We start from the raw sequence: 17,379 nt of genomic DNA on the forward strand, positions 1-17,379 counted from the left end.
CCAGTGTTTAGAAAGATATATGGGTCAGGGGCAACGAGTGAGTGTGTCTTGTGTTAAGCAGTGGATGAAGTCGCCATACTCGTTAATTTAGTTCAGACGCGCCTCTTTACAACAATATATAAAACATATAAAACTGCGGTCCTTTCGATAGCGGGTACATGCATCGCCATATCAATCGATGTTTTCCTCTCAAGGCAAAAGTCACATCTCTGTCTGCCTAAACCTTAATGTCAGTACACGGTTGAGCAGGCGTGCCTTACCAATTGGTTAATTTTAACGTGATAGCGTTTAAAGCTCCTTTCGTAGATATTACGGTGTCTGTGCCGTAGTTGCCGTCGGCGACTTCGGTTTTGAGCGAAAAATCTGCCTTGTCCGTGAGCGAAAATTAGTGTGAGATGCATATGAAGAAATAATAAAAAAATGTTTGGTGCGAATCGTATAGTGCATGGGTTCTGAAACTGAATTCCGTGAAGGACATCTTAGGGTTCCGCGAGCGGCCAGAACGAATGTAACTCGCTCCCGTTCTACCTCCATTACAAACTAAGTTATTTATTTAGACAAGCGCATTTGCATTGCATTTTGCATTTACCGAAGCCATCGCACGGCGCATCCGCACATGGGGTGTCTGTGGGTAGCGACAACCACATAGTAGCAGCACTGGAGACTCGTTGTCTAGTGCGCGCCACGAAACTTGCACGATTTGTGGATCTGTGGAGTCCGAGTGCGCGGAGCGCTGGTAATTCGTGCTCGTGAGCGTTACCGCCAATTCGAACAACATTAACGGCCAACTCCGAGGCGCTTTATTCGTGGTTCATGGCGCGTCGGTGACCACGTGCATAGTTTTTATGCACGATGATTTGCCACGCGATCTATGTCGGTTTTGTAATCAAAACGCGCAACCACCGCTCTGATACGCGTAACAGGCGCCGCTTCGTCCTGGCTTTCGGCTACGCGAGCATTTAGGCTTAGCTTTACGACCTAAACCTTTACGACCAGTGTATCGGTCGACGGCCGTATTATTGCGCGACTGCCAAGCCTTCTTTTTGGTTTTGCAAAAAATAAACGAGGCCTCTGTATAACCGGTGCTTCGTTTGCGTCAAAAGACACTGCTTATGCTGCGCGGTGCCAGCAGCATGCAGTGTATGGTCGGCAGGCGCTTTATGCGACTCACGGAGTGGCGGGGGGGGGGAGGGAATTGCAAGTTTATGTATTATCGTTTGTTCTACATCAAGGGCGATGACATTTAATAATAAAGGAAAGAGAACAGGACACCGCGGGCAGGGCTCATACTGTGTGGTTGCGCGCATCGAAAGGCGTTATCGCCCCGCCGTTTGACCGTGTTTCGTCGCGCCGCATGCAGGGATATTGGAGCCAGGGTGCGTCCGCACTTCGGCCTTCTTTGCGTCACGGTTTAGGTCTTCAGCGAGGAGCGAAGTGACGCCAGTGATTGGGAAGACGACACCAACACAGTCCAATTACGCTATCGCGTTGTACACTTGAAAACGAAGCTCGAGCGTCCTCACTTTTTAGATGCGAAGCAGCTTTGGTCGGGCCGTCCGCTCCCCCACTGCGCATGCGCCCCCTTCCTCCCTTCTCCTCCTCCGCACAGGTGATGTGAGCGTTAGCCTCCGCTTTGTTTCTCATCTCCCGTTCTCCTCTGCCGTTCTCTCTCCGGCGCAACTGTGCGCTCGATTATAATGCGGCGCGCGCTCGCTCTGTTGCTCTCTCCTTCGCAACGACGCTATAGACTTCCCAAGCATCGCTTAGTGGCGCTGCTGCTCTTGACAGGCAGCGCCATCTCTGGCCGAAAAATAGAAACTGGGACTCTCTTTTTATGAGAATATCGACTTTACAGAGGTATGAAACCTGCTGCACGAACACGTCCGTTCCGGCGTGATAAAGCAGCCTTTCCAAAGCGTAAATTGCAGGCGCCGAAGTTTTGACAATGTGCCGAGTTCAGTTGAATTCAACCAGCCGTGCAACGTTAACCGCGATATATCGCTAGTGTGAACCTTCGACGACGGGTAGGCCTCACGAACACGGGGAATAAAAACACAAAGTTGTTTCAGCTACAACCGTAACTGGACTTTCGCAATGCGAGAAGACAGCGAGTAATCATTACTGTAGTTGTTGCGTGCATGCGCCGCGTCACGTACTGCTACAGGTATTCGAAACGAACGAAAGCGGTGAACTGAGACAGCCAAAACAGAAGGCGAGACAGTGCTATCAACAGGGACATACTTAGGCAGGTAAATTTGTAGCCCCGCAAAACGCAGTGGTTTTGACAGTGAAACGAGCCTTAAAGCGATAGCATTAAAGAGCTCGCTTCGCAGAAATTTTGCTGTCGGCGTGGGCCTCGTTGTTTGTGAGCATAACATCGGTGTTCTTCGTGAGCGACTGATGCAAAAAATAAAAGCTATGGTTCGAGGCGCAGTCGATTTATGGGTGTCGGTTTGGTAAGCAGGTGTCCGATCAAAGAGACATGCCAGGGCTTGGAATTGTTCTGGAACGTTTCCCCAACGTGTTCCCTACGTTTCCCCAGCGTAGGGCAACATACCAGCAATTCTAAACTGGATGACATCCCCGAATTTCCTCTTTCTCCTGTTCATTCCACTGCAGTCGTTAAAACCCGAAGATTATACCCTTTGCATCAGGTTCTGAAATAAAATGCACAAATTGTACTGCAAGCAGGTCGCTTCACTTGAATCTCTTGCACACTATCTACAACAACGTTAGATATCAATTTTGTGAAGCCTCAGCTGCAGCTTCTGTGTAAATAGCACTGCAACGGCAGTAACCGATGGTTCCAACTCAACAACCAATCGGTGGCCCGAAGCGTGACTCTGCACGCACGCCCACGTCGTTATGTAAAAGAAGCTCTTCAAACCTCGATGGTCTCCAGTAGGCTTGGGTAGACGCGACATTCAACGACCAAGTCGTTGTCGAACGCCTGCAATTGTGAATGGGATCTACGACTTGCCGACTCTTGACCCGTTATACCAGCGAAATTACGACGAAGTAACCTTGGGATCGACAGAGCACTCTGCTACACCATTGGAAGCGTAGACGTGTTGGATGAGCATGGAATCTCGGCATCAGAGCGTACGATAGACTTTAGCCAAGCCAATCTGCAGGTGAAGCTACCGCAGCCCAGAGGAACAAGCGCACGTCGATTGCAAAATACCCTAAACCAACATTTTTGCTAAGTAAATATGGCTTGGGCCGATCCACCGAGCGAAAATACGGAGGAAATGAATTCACGAAGAGTTCGCTAGCCAACGCTGCTTCGTGAATTAATGAATGAGCAGTATGGGGAAAGCAGGGTATAAGCACTTGACTCTGACGGCTAATGCATCACCTGGGACTTGAGAAAATCGTCGATACAAGACACCCGTGCGAATTCGCCCACCGTGCAATTGACGGGGCACAGGGCTGGGCAGAGATACTCAGAAAAGTATTCCGCAATACAAATATCGAAATAGATGCGCTGGAAGCCTAAAATACAGATACTCACATACATTTGTCTTTGGCTGACGGGATATTTGGCAGACACTTTTACGAAAAAATGGAAAAAGTATCCCGGATTACACTTACAGGGATACAGATACGAGAATAGAAATACTAGAATACTGTTTTATCTCTGAGATGCCGCTCCGCTAAGACATTTATTAGGAGCAGAATAACAATGCGATTAATGTTGCAACGCACTGTAAGTTGCAAATCAAGAATGCCGCTCGAGTCACAAGCTAACACTAGTGCATAAGAAAAAGCATATATTTATTCTAGACACAAGGTCTGTAAGACAAAAGCTTCAACTTTTCAAATAGGCTGTCGTTCAGAAAGCGTCGATTAGGCCTCGAGGCAAGGCTCGTGAACTCGCGAAATGCTTTCCGCCCGAAGAAAATTATAGGTGCGATACGTGCCTTGAGAGACACCTGTTTTCGTAGACACAAGATGACAATACCCCCTCCGCGATTCTGCTGTCAGCGGCGTCGGGCGCTTTTACCACATGGGCTATTCTGTGCGCGTGGCAGGCCCGAAGCCAGGAATTTTTAAATGCGAAGCATTTCTTAGCGAACCTCTGGCACTTTGAGCGTTTCTATCTACGTATCTATCTATCTATCTATCTATCTATCTAGCCGCCTACGTCTGGCTGCTCTCATGATAGACTCCTTAACCTACAGTAGACCAAAACTGGCATGGGAGAGTAAGAGGATTTGGCGAATATGATTGTCGGGTCATGACATGAATAATGTGAAAATCCTGTCGCGTACGTCGTCAAACCCTTTCCACTAGACACGTGTGGTACATACCCGTTTGCCACGGGCCGCGGTGTACGGGTATGCGCCACAGGTGATTGACAATTTATGTCTACCCAGGAATGGCGAGAACAGGCATTGGTAACGTAAGTGCGAGAGCGTTAAGAAAAGACAACATCGGCAGCGTTGGCTTGACGAATGGAAAGAATGAAAATTAGGATCCCAGCAGGAATCGAACCCAAGCACTCTGCGTGGCAATCAGGTATTCTACCACTGAGCCAGGCCAGGTCTATAAACTGGTTTGGAAAAACAGCCTACGTAGGCGTAATATCGGTGTAACATAAATTGTTGTTGTGGTGTTTGCTATCTAATTTTACAAGAAAGCAATGATCACTACATATGTACTCCTACTATACAAGCGTCATATCAGATTAACGTCTGTGGTTCGAGTGTTGTCTGCGCTTTTATTGCAGTCTAATAAACGTTACATTTGTATTCGTATGATTCAGCAAGCTATATTGAAGCATTGCTCGACCCTGGAGGAGTACATTAACGAAAGTTATATACGATATTCACATCACCGCACCGTAAAGTGCACTTCGCGTCGTCCACCAGAACGGCGCAGTGTCCTCTTCATTTCTTACGAGGCTGGGCGATGGCCTCATGCTGACCGAGGATGATGCCAGATTGATTGACATCCGCTTTGTTGACTAGGCAACGTAGGCTACATACGCCCAAGTAGTCTACGAATACGACAAGCGCCATCCACCGATGTTGGTCTACGTAGCACTATCCAGGCCTACCAGCCTCGACGACCTATACCGCACCAATGCGAATGGTGGCTTCAGGTACCGACATGTCGCCGGCTCTCTCGACTCACATACTTCACTACACATGGACCCCTCGATACCGCGATCCCGACCGGATCCTATAACAAGTCATTACCAGATGCTGGTGCTCACTGATCATGGTGATGATGACGTCGTTCAAGAACTGTCAAGAACTTCTTCCACACATGCACATGGGTTCGTGAAACGTGCGTGCGTTCTCCATCATAAGGGACAAGTATAAGCAATACATATCAGCTTACCGCTTCTGGTGTTGGTAATACCCACGTTGGCGTTCGCAGCGTTACCCAACCGTAAACAACTGGTCATATAACACATATGCGGCTCTTCAACATATATGTGTGCATATAAAATTTATACAAATCTTTAGCGTCATTTTGTGACGTGTCGCTCAGTAAGGAAGTTACGCCACAGTCACCTTCCCGCCGCATGCTTCGCATAACATCGACTGCCACGGTAGTTGGGATCTGCCGAAGTTTTTTTCTGAAAACCTTGACTGCGTGAGAAAGACACCTATTTTCATTGTTTATTTTTGGTAAAATCACCTACTTCACCAAAATTTCGCGGGGGGGGAGGCGGGCCCCTAGGGCTCGCCGCCTGGCTACGGGCCTGGCGTGTGGGGATCCTTTCGCCTCCCTCGCTGTGCCACGCACCGGTTGCGCACCTTTGCTTGGATTAGGACAAAAGCGTATTCCTTTCCCCTTGGAAACACGTTAGCTCACTTACGGGAAAAAAGTAACGAGATACCCGCATCCTACACTGCATCGCGGTATAATCGATACATCATAAAAGTGTTTCACTACTGAGATACAAATACGTTTCGTAAATGTATTTCGATACAGATACTGAAAAGTAACTCGAAGATGCTATCGCGATACTTCCCAGCCCTGCCGGCGCATCACCTTCTTTCTATACAACTGAAATATTTTTGCGGCGCGCCTGTCGCTGTCTATAAATTTGTTAATCGAAGTTTTCATTGGTTAAATGAAACCTGAAGATCGATGACAATTAATTGTTTCGCGGGACACTTTTTATCGGTTAATCGATTAATCGTTCATCAATTTTATTCTCCCTAACAACCAGGTGGCGTAAGAGAACGTGTACGTCCGTGACATTTCTTTTCAAAGTATCTATGCACCCACTACGTGTGTTAAAGAAAATGTTCGCTCAAATGTGTGTGCCCCTTGTTGTGGATAACTAGCGATGCACCCACTACGTGTTTGTAAGGGAACGTCCGCGCGGTGTAGTCACGCTATCTCTCGGAAACGGCGGACAAACCGCGGCGCACCATCGAAACGCCTCCAAGAGAGGGTGCGACTACACCCCGCTCCCGTCTCTCTCGGCGGCGGCGGCAAGAAGAGCATTGGCCTCGAGGTCCACCACTGGAGACGCCGGCGCCACCGTCGGCGTGACGTGATTGGCAGGATCACGTGGTCTCACCGGCCGCGTTGGCTGCTTGTGGAGCGCTGCCGCGTGCTTTGAAAACGACTTTCAAGTACCACATGCGCTGTGGTCTATTCAAATACGTATGTTTTCTCACATTTTCTGCTCAAGTGTAACCATTTTAATAGAATGGCTGCCTCCGAAGGCGACGAACATGGGGCTCTACCACTCGGTGCCGCAGTGCCGGGCTTACGCAACGGAGCCCAGTGTCAGCCTGCACCGGTAACCGCGGGACAAGAAACTGCGTGAAGCATGGGTTCTAAAGCTAAGGACCGGCAAGTAGCCATCGGCGACGAGACTTGTGTGCAACAAGCACTTCCGCGACGAAGACTTTCGTTACTGCGTCGGGCCTGCGATGTTCGGTGAGTAGCAGACAGCGCGCACTTAGACCATGGCTGACGCGCGCTTCCTGCCGGCAAATGATGCTTATCTGCCACAGGGTGGAAAAGGCGCTACCTTTTACCACGTGCGATACCATCTCAGAACCCTCCCGTGCGACCTCTGATCTTCGGCCCCGTGCTCAGCATCCACAAAATCGGCTGCAGATGCGCAAGTCATTGTTTAGATACGTTGAATTAAAAATCTCACAGGGTCCCTTATGCATTCGCCAAAGATGACCAGAAGACGAAAGCCATCTTCTTCTTCTTGTGAGTCAATATATTGATTCTCCCGCGCCCCCCTCCAAAAGCGTTCTGCACCTAACGCGGTTTCGCACGGCCTCCGCGACCGATCACGGAGGCAATGCAAAGCGACCTTCACGTTGAATATGTGATCATGTGACGTCACGTTATGTGACGTCCTAATGACGCTACATATTTTGGCGGTCTCTAACGTAATGATGACGTCATATGATAACGCCATCACCGATCACGGAGGCAATGCAAGGGGACCATGTCGTGTGAATACGTCATCATGTGATATCACGTTATGTCACGTCATGGTGATGTCATAATGAAGTTACAAATTTAGGAGGTCTGTGACGTCATGATGACGTCATATGTTGACCTCATCACGTGACGATTATTATTTGCGTCACTCGTCTGGACGCCGCGACGGCCAATCTTCCCGTTTGAAGAGGCATCTGGCTTTCGCCTTCATAAGCTACGCGACGTTTGCTGGTGGAGGTACATAGCGAGAGAGTCAAATGCTGCGGCTGTGTGCTGCAGTTATGTTGGCAATAACATTTCTTCAGTCAAGCTTGCGTTCCCCTGACGCAAACACTATGTCCCAAATTTATTTGTGTCACTCTCAAACTGACGTCGGGCCTCTTCATCCCCATGTATTTTCTCGGAGCCTCATTTATTTACGTGGGAAAGATGCCACCCTGTTGGCGTTAAACATGACACTGCTGACAAAATTGCTGTGATACTCGTCAAATATTTGCTATCTTGTTCTGCGGCTGCTGGTTGCTGCAATAATTTCTATTTTATTCACCGCTATTTCAAGTTCACGTGGGTCCTAGTTCACAGCCGACGTTTGCAGAACAAGTCCGGCGAACGTTACTGTATATTTTGTCTTTTCCTTGACGTAGCCTGCTACTACCATGCTCGATCTCATAGACTACTTCTCCTTCCACCCACCAGCAATCTCAAAGTGGTGAAGCTTCGGTCTATGAAATTGTTGATGACAGAAAGCGGCAAGTTCACAGGAATGCAAACGGAACGATAATTAAGGAGCATTAAAAGAAGGCGTCGCATATGGTCACGTTTTTTGTGAGCACCAAACGAAACGAATGCACTGAATAAAGAAACAGAAGCAGCGGCATTTGCCCGCTGAGAACGCCGATCAATACGCAGTGCGAGACAACTTGTCAAATGACTTTGAAACGTACACGAATTTACACAAAAAGAAACTGAATCGTCGGGACGGCACATCCCAAAGTTGCCATGCGCACCGAAGGCGTAACTGTAACGAAATCGTTTTTGAACTGCTCTGATAGCGTCCGAGCAACAGTACTTGTTTGTGTACACACAAATTCTCATTATCTGCGGCCTAAAGTTCACAGCGCGGTGCCAAAACGTGCTCGTAACAAAAGCGGAACCATCAGTACGAGCATATACATGTAGACGCTCATACATGCAGAGGCACCGTCAGTCGTCACGAACCCGTGCGATCGCTGGCTTGAGGCTTCTTTCTGTTATGCTCCGTTTGGTTATAGAGGCCAGTCTACTCTAACGAGATATTTCAAATAATTTGCACACAGTGACTGACTACCTTTCACGCAAGAAGCTGGTTCAGGGGTCTCCAACGCGGTGACCGCGTGAAGCGGGTGCTCGGTTTTCTGCAGAGAGACAGCGACTGTAGACTATCTTGTGCTTTCTGTTCGTCCAAAATTATTCCTTGGACAGGAAAGAACATATTTCTTTTCGAAAGTACCTGCAGAAATGTCCTGGAGGGCTTCGGCGACGTGATTTTGTAGAGCGCCGACAGCAAAACCTATGGGGCGCACGCCGGTGGCATCCTGCCTAGCACGCAATCGAGGCGCGTCCGATAGAGGGCGACTCCGTAACTCCTCGCCGCCAATAGTTTGACAGCGTACTCGGGCAGTATTGGTATCGCCTTCCTAATTGCTAGCCTGCCTTCGCTTCTCGATGGAAGCGAAAACCGCGCCGCAAGGGAGGCCAAAGCGCGGACGCCCTCCGGCTCATATCTTTAACTGCATCTGCCTCGAATTTTTGCTCACGGACAATGCTGATTTTTCGCTCACAGCAAAAGACGCCGACGCCTACACCGACACCGGAATTCCTGCGAAACGAGCTCTTTAGAGCTATTGCGGTAAAAATGGACATCAACCAGAGTGGCCAGTTCTGCTTATAATAGGCAGATTTGGGCTTCTTTTTCTCGCTGTATCGCTTGCAGAATTTTTATGTTACTTGTGGTGTTTTTTTGGAGGGGGATTATTTGCATTTTACAGTAAATATAGTTATTTTAGTGATCATCACGTACACCAATAGCGCGTTTGTCGTTCACTAATAGCGCCCTTGTCGATGATATTGAGTAATGGAGTGTTGAAGTCAAACATACGGTGGGGGTATCAACCAACAACGTTAATCATCCACTGGCAAACGTGCAATCAACCGTATGGAGACTATACCTTGGAGACTATGTTAAAAAGCAAATATGTGCTTTCGTTCATAGTTCCGCATATGTCTGCTGCAGAAAGGAAATAAAGCGATTTTTTCAACTCCCCCCTGTACTTGAGTGACCTATTTTTATTTTAATTAAAAATATTTTGAGCACTTGGAACATTCAATAAATTTCCGCTGCCTTTGGACTTCTTCGCGAAAGCCACGCCACTTTTTCTGGGCTTCTTTTGTGATGATCATTTGCTTGTTAGTCCGGTGGCACCTGGCAACTTTGGTATCAACGCAGCGTTCAACGGCCCATAAGCCTCGCAAACAAACCACTACCTCTCCTCGACCTCCATCTGCCGCGTAAACTGCATATGTGCACTTCGCTGAAGCGACCCGCAGTTGTGCTTTAAATGGCTGGCATTCAAAACAGGTGTTGGTCCGTCGTTTTTTGCGCTCTCATTTTACGATCATGAACAGCCAACTAGCCAGATTTACTGCTATTGTGAAATTCCTGTGAAAGGGGGGCGCACAACTTGCACCGCGCATTCGCCTGGTAGTCATACCTAACCAAGACACTACAGGGTAACTATGGTCTGCGAAAAAATGGCGTCCTCTGCATTTCACTTATCTCAGTTAAAAACAGTCATGGTAGCACTCTACGTCCTAGCCGACGCTTCAATGTCCACGTTGGCTTTCTCGCAAACGGACCGTACGCTCGACATTCTACAGAAGCAGCTAATCGAACGTACGGAGCTCGAACTGAGTTCGACGTGCAGAGAAGATTTTCTTTTATACCTACAGCACTTGAGCTATGGGTCAGACTGGGCGCTCAAAAGTAAGTAATAATTCAAGACAGTACAATCAATACCAGGAAGACTGCTAAAGCTCCTGCGTGGGAGCTGATATGTGTATATCAAAGAATAGATTACACAAGCATCAAGGAAACTGACGATTTTGCTATGAATAACATGCTATGAATTGATGCGGCGCTCATTACACCACGCTGTTTGATTTGAAGAAAAATCAAGGCACTCATTTCATGACATGTAGTTCACTATCGTACATATGTCATGCTTATGCATACCATGCTAATGAAACGTATATTTTGGCATATATCATACGCGTCCTGTCATTTATGTTTTTATTGCTCATGTCATGTCAGTTTCGGTAATACCAAGCTAATCAAACGGCCGCGAGAGTACCAAGGTTTTGTCATGTAAGTGATGGCGTACCCGACATGCCTGATATGATTTCCATGCTATTCCATGTTATTCAATTTATGTTCCTTGTGTACACTCATGTCATAGCAAGCCGAATTTGTTGTACATCAAGTTAATGAAACGGCGGAGTACCGATCCGTGTCGTGTAAATAATGAGATACAAAACTTGCGTGTGAAGAGTTTCATTTCACGTCCTGTCTGTTGTTATGTTCGTGATAGATCCATGTCATGTCACACCAACTGCGCTATGTAGTACGTTAATGAAACGGCCGCGACAACACGAAGAACGTGCCATGTTAATCATGAAGTACTTGACGTGCATGGCATAACTTTCATGTTACCACCTGTAATTGATGCTCGCCATACACTCTTGTCATGCTATTTTCATTTTGGTATACATCATGTTACCGAATTGACCACGAAAGCACCAAGACTGTGTCATTTAAATCATGACGCATTGAACATGCATGACATTATTGTCAAGTTAGAGCTGTCATTCATGTTCATCATACACTCATGGCATGCAATACCAACTTCCGTACAGATAAAGAGAAAGGGATAGTGCCATCAAATTTGTGGCTTGCGCATTCTTTGTTGCAAAAGTTCTTTACTGCTCCAGCAAGCATGACACACGCTCCAATATTCATGTATTCTCGCTAAATAATTTCATATCGCTTTTTTATAACAGCGACTTTCAGTGTCGGTTTCTGGGTGCCAGTTGGACAATGACGTCACTATGCAAGAAGCTTGAACACGTGGGCCGACAAATCTGTGACGCACGCCGCGATACACCATCTGCTCTCGCAAACACACATCAGCAACCACCCTGAAGACTTCTAAACTCGCTTAAGTTCACTAATAAAGCTGATAAAACGATTAGATTAGAGTGCATGGGATTCCGTCCGGAATTCATGTACACCGAGAGATCTTTGCGGAGTACGGGGTTACCGGACGATGTCGTCGACATCTTGTGGCGCTTCGTGCAACCACGATTATAGGTGTTTCTTTGTGTTAGCTGAATGACCAAGGCGAAGAAATGTTCAGAAAAATAACGCCTTCGGAACTACGTCGATGCCGAGATTGTACACCAGCAGATAAGTAGAATACAATAAATGTCTGCAACTACAAATCTGTGCTTGCCTGGTTCATCTTAGCGCCGTCAGATCGCCCCCCCCCCCTGTGTCGTCTCAAGTTTACGGCTGCGGTAACCTGGTATGGTAAAGCAAATAGGTGTGCGAACAAAGTAATATTCTCTGAAGTCCCCTTCGCCGATTCACCTAACCATGCGCACTTCGCAAAATGCGAGCAAGCTTGGCTACGTCGGCAACACGAGAGCAGGCAAGAGAGCAGGCGATGCTCTCTTCGCTTGCTGTGCAGCGCACGTGTGGGTCAGCGCAAATTGCACGTCACTCTAATATGATCTGATGTCTCTAAAGCTTTCGTTACACTTTCTACACGGTGACACTGGTGTCACCCGCGCTAGACGTGTCGGTCGACAGGGAGTACGAGCGGCGAGGGGCCCGTGCTTCGCTGTGCCATGCTTTGCGCGACTCAGTGGAAACTGCCCGCAATGTTTTATTGTCAAAGTTTAGGAAATTCACGTTGCGTATGTAAGCCGTGTAAATAGTTCCGTAATCAGAATAGAGGATCAGACGTCGTCCTAATGGGGCATCCACAAAGCGTGACAGAGGATGCTGCTCCAAATTCGCAATTTTGTCATTTTCTCGCGTACAAGGGCTCTGTTCTCGCCAGGAATATTGATCTGGTTGTAGCACAAGCTTAGCATATCAATTTACTTCAATAGTTTCTTTTATTTTCCCTTTAAACACTCAAAGTTTTGATTTCTGCTGCGATATTCCGCACAAAATATGCTTTATTTCGACTGCCGTATCACAATCGTGCCTGGTCTCATTTCACAGTGTTTGACAGCTCCGGAAAGCTTGACAGCGGTATTCTAAAGGGTGGCCATGTCTTCATCGGCTTCTATTCAGAGTGCCTAGGGGCGCTGCCGCAATCGACTGTTCTGCAAAACGTAAACGATTCTTCGCCTCCGTCGCCATCATTCGCCAGTGCCTATTGTACGTCTGAAGTCCGCATTGCCTTAGGAAATCACAGTGCCGAACAGGTTGGTATATTTGAAGCCTAATTCAGTTGTGACTATTCTACTACAGAGCGACGTTAGTGCTTGAAACTCCTTTGCAAACATACACTACACAGGTGTTATGTCCGGCAGGGAATCGCGTTAACTGATGTAATACAGTGTGGTAGAAGAGTAAAATAACAATATGCGTCACACGATGCGAATTGTGCATGGTCTGGGAGGTTTAAAGCTGCCCACCCATTACAAAGGGCAGAGTCGTATTTTTTCATTGTCACCAGGCACACCATCAACAATGAGAACATAATGCCCTAGGGGCGCGTAGGGGTTACCTTGCCTCTCCGCAGAATGATAATTAGTGGCGTAGTGGGTACTTCCGTACTTGGCAAAATATGATGATTCAAGGCTTAGTGGGCCCCTTGCAACTGTACTTGCCGTAGTCGCCCTAAAAGAGTTTACAAGGAGAACCAGGAAGGCCAATCCTCTAGCTTTCGTGGTGACTGTGCTGCGTGTTCCTCGCAGACATGGCAATGTTTTTTGTGTGTGTGTGTTGTGGGGGACAAAACACACCTGACAGCATTGGTATGGGGCCCTGTGCGGACAACCAAATTCGCGGTTGGAAAACCAGTATGATGGGCTTGCCAGCTTAGTGTTCAGGTCCGCCGCGGTAGTACAGTGGTTACGGTGCTCGGCCGCTGACGCTGAGGTTACGCGCTGGATCCCGGCTGCGGCCGTCCCATTTCGATGAAGGTAGCCGCATTTCGTCTCCACTGAAGTGCGACCGGCGCGGCCGGGATTCGATCCGCGACCTTCGGATGACATTCAAACACTATTACCATTAGACCGCCACGGCGGATAATATATAAAGGAATAGCATGTGTGTTAATAAGAACATGTACCCTCAAAAAGCGTTCGTACTAATTAATATCTTCTATGTAGTACGCGATTGTCCCAACATTCACTTACTTTGCAGGAGCTGCAGGTACTTACTGCCAAGTGACTGTCTTTACTACTATAACAGTTACTATCTCCTTAGTACGGTTACTAACATAATGAACAAAAGTCACCAACAATTGGCTCACGCCAATTTAGTTTATGTGTACCGCTGGTATTTTCATATCATATCTAATTGCTAAAGCTCAAGTTTGACAAAGTTAAACTGCACGGTTGGTTTATTCATGATGTTTAACATCCCAAAGTGACTCAGGCTATTAGAGGCACCACACAGGAAACGGCATTGTCTCCTTGCACAGCTTCATAATCGGTGTATTTTTTATACGTGAAAAAAACATGGTATTACTTCATGTTATTGCCCTGATAAATACAAAGAACAGTGATATTTTTCAGAAAACAACGTATACCTAGCGGGATGAGTGAACCATAAACGAGAACGCACACACGTACACGCACTCTATAGAATATCAAGGCTTCTACGCGTCATATCCTGTAGCAGCAACATTAGGTGTCCATATATAAACCTACTTTGTCCTAGAACGCGTTGTACCGATGAACATTGGACATTGAATCCATGTTTTGCACCGGTGTTGTTATACCTTACTACTTTTATATGTGTGTATCATGAGAAAGCACAAAATTGTTATTCCAACATAATTACGATAAGTATAGTTTGCCTAACTTTCCCACGAGACTGTCCCAATACAGCATAACATACTACGACCAGCTGGGGCAGTAATGATTACTAACCACCGCGTAGGCAAGTACTAACATTTACCAATCCTGACACGCTGACTGGTAATGACCTCGTTTGCAAACTCTCACATATTTCTACGATAGGAAAACGTTACCAACTGGAGGGAAAGTGGACAGGGGTGTAGTAAAGTGTACAGTTACTAACACGTTAGTATTTTTTAATAATTTGTGGCAAGTGTTTGCTTCAAATGATAAACATTTCTTATAAAATTGCAGTGGAAGTCAGGCGCCTGTCCTCTTCGCCCACAATCTCTATGAAGCCGCGGAAATACTTTGCCACACATAAATTACGTACAAAAGAGTGGAAAAAATATTAATAATTTTTTCAACATACTAGTTTTATGGCAGTAGTTTATATAGAAAAGCTGGATGATGCCATAATGTAAAGTACACCGTCTTTTTTATATATCTGAAACCCACTTAATGTGACATGTATACGATCGAATTTGAAAGATATGATGTAGGCGATAACTAAACCAAAGGCTCAGGGCCTGCAGAAAATCCGGCCGCTGCGTTAGGATACACGAACTTCCCGGGATGAAGTGGCGAACATTCCATGAACGCGCTTCGCGGCATTGTATTGTCGTGGAATGTGGGGCATTTGTCAGTACCATTTTTTATTATATCGTTCTTTCAAAGTAAATGTCAGCTCCTCTCAAGTCTCCTTCCAAAAAAGACAAAAAAAAGGCTGCCGACAAGGTGCTGATTCTTGCTGCATGGCTATATGCACCTTCTCTTTTGTGATTCTGGGTCTGGGTGCTTAACGTCGCTCCTTTGTGGACAGTCACGTGAACTACTAGGAAATAGAAGAAACGACTTTAGCTATAGTTGGTAGCAACTTGTCTGGTTACAATAAAATATTCGAAACATTGCTCTTCGACACCTGCACCGCTGGTTGGACGGGTTACAAAAACATGTATATAAGTTGTTCTAAATTATCGCCAGTTTCTTCCTAAGAGTACAGGTTAGAACAAATTTTTAGGCGTGCTGTTCCCGGGGGTTCCGTAAGCTGAACTCTGATTGGTTTAGTGCTCGATTGTAAACAGGGCTCTGCTGTTAGAGGGAACATCGTAATGCATGGCGACCGGTCGGCGCCACCGCCAGCCGGCGGCTGCCACAAGTTTCGCGCAGCCCCGGTGAGCACCATGCGCAGTGCTATTTTATAGCGTAAGCGGTTGTCTTCGCCATGATTCGAAGTGCGGCACCAGACGGTAGCGGGCGGTGAAAGAGCGACACTCAGAGTGCGCAACGCACCTGCGCTAAACTCGTTGCAGCTGGCGGTGGCGCCGAGCGGCCACGTACTCCGATGTTCCCTTTAACCCATGTATGCCCATACTCGAAAAAATTCAAAAAACTAATATTTTTATTCATGAATAGGCAATTTGGGACCTCAACAAACGTATCAAATATTTATTTACTGTCAGGTAAGTGCAACACAGTTTTGCAGTGCTTTTTGCACCGAGGTTTTTTCTTGTGGCACTGAGCTCAAGTTGTGTATTTGCAATTACAGGTAATAGTATGGTCACTGCTACCAAAGTACTTTTAGCACGAATGGTGGAATGGCGGGATTTTCGCAATAATTTGAAGAAAAAGAAGCTCCCCTACCGAGTACACGTTCGCTCAGATGAAGTAGTCCGTTCGTGGTAATATTAAGGGCAAGCAATGTGTAGGCTATAGCACATGTTTCCGCAGACACGTGCTTCATTTGCTTTAAATGGCTCCAGCCTTCACCTAAAGAAGTAGAGATTTTAAAGCACATCAAAGAAGCGTCCTACATGCAGGACACTAGACATATACGGGTTAACAGTTGACTGCCAGGTGCATTACTTGTCCCGAATGTAAGATGGCAACAGAAAGTATTTCATTTATATCGATTACAGGCAATCTTAGATGCATTTCGTGGAAAGCTCTCAGGTGCGTCCGTTACTTTCGCCCTCTGCGTACCGTCTACCTGCACTGAAGATGACGTAAGCGCTATCGCTAACATCGGTAAGAGTCATTTACCTTTATTCATAATGTAATGTGTGGCTGCTTTTCGTAGATCCAGGCTTGATGCATGATATTCATCATGTGCATCGCCAATTTTCTCGCAATTTCTGATCCAAAGGACAAGGCTGAAGGCTTAATCAAGAAGATTCTTGTTTATACTACTTATGTCAGATGCTGTGCTGTCAGAATAAAAACATAAAAAAGTTCTCGCAGCCCTTTTAACTCAACTTTTATAACTTGTGTCTTAATGAGCATTCTGTCTACCTATATTACTTGAGCATGAAACGGTTTTTGCACGCCTATATGATAAAAAAAGTCACAGTTTCGCCGCAAGGGCGAAGCAATGAATGCGATAGCAAGAAACTAATGCTATACGAAGTGAGGCTTGCCAATGGATACTCTCAGTTTGAACAGCGCTCCTGTTGCAAAGGCGGCTGAAGCAGCGAAGGAAACTAGCGTGCTTCAAGTGTCGAGCTGTGACACTTGATAGTTCGCGCTCATCTTCTGTTTGTTCGTTTAGCGCCGTCCATTGAGCTCGAGTGGCTTTCGTACGCTCCGTAACATGAGCGCGGACATCACGGTGAAAGCGTGAAGCATCCCTCTTCCCCTCAGCACGAGAAAACCGCGCGAGCAGGCAGCGGAAGGGCAAGGTTCTCCCTGCGCAAATATAAGAAGAAGCGAGCGAGCTCGCCGGCGACGTTTAAATGCGCCCGTCGCGCTCCTAGCGCCATCTCGCTG

This window comes from Rhipicephalus sanguineus, chromosome 3 (assembly GCF_013339695.2).
Source record: "Rhipicephalus sanguineus isolate Rsan-2018 chromosome 3, BIME_Rsan_1.4, whole genome shotgun sequence".
NCBI lineage: Eukaryota > Metazoa > Arthropoda > Arachnida > Ixodida > Ixodidae > Rhipicephalus > Rhipicephalus sanguineus.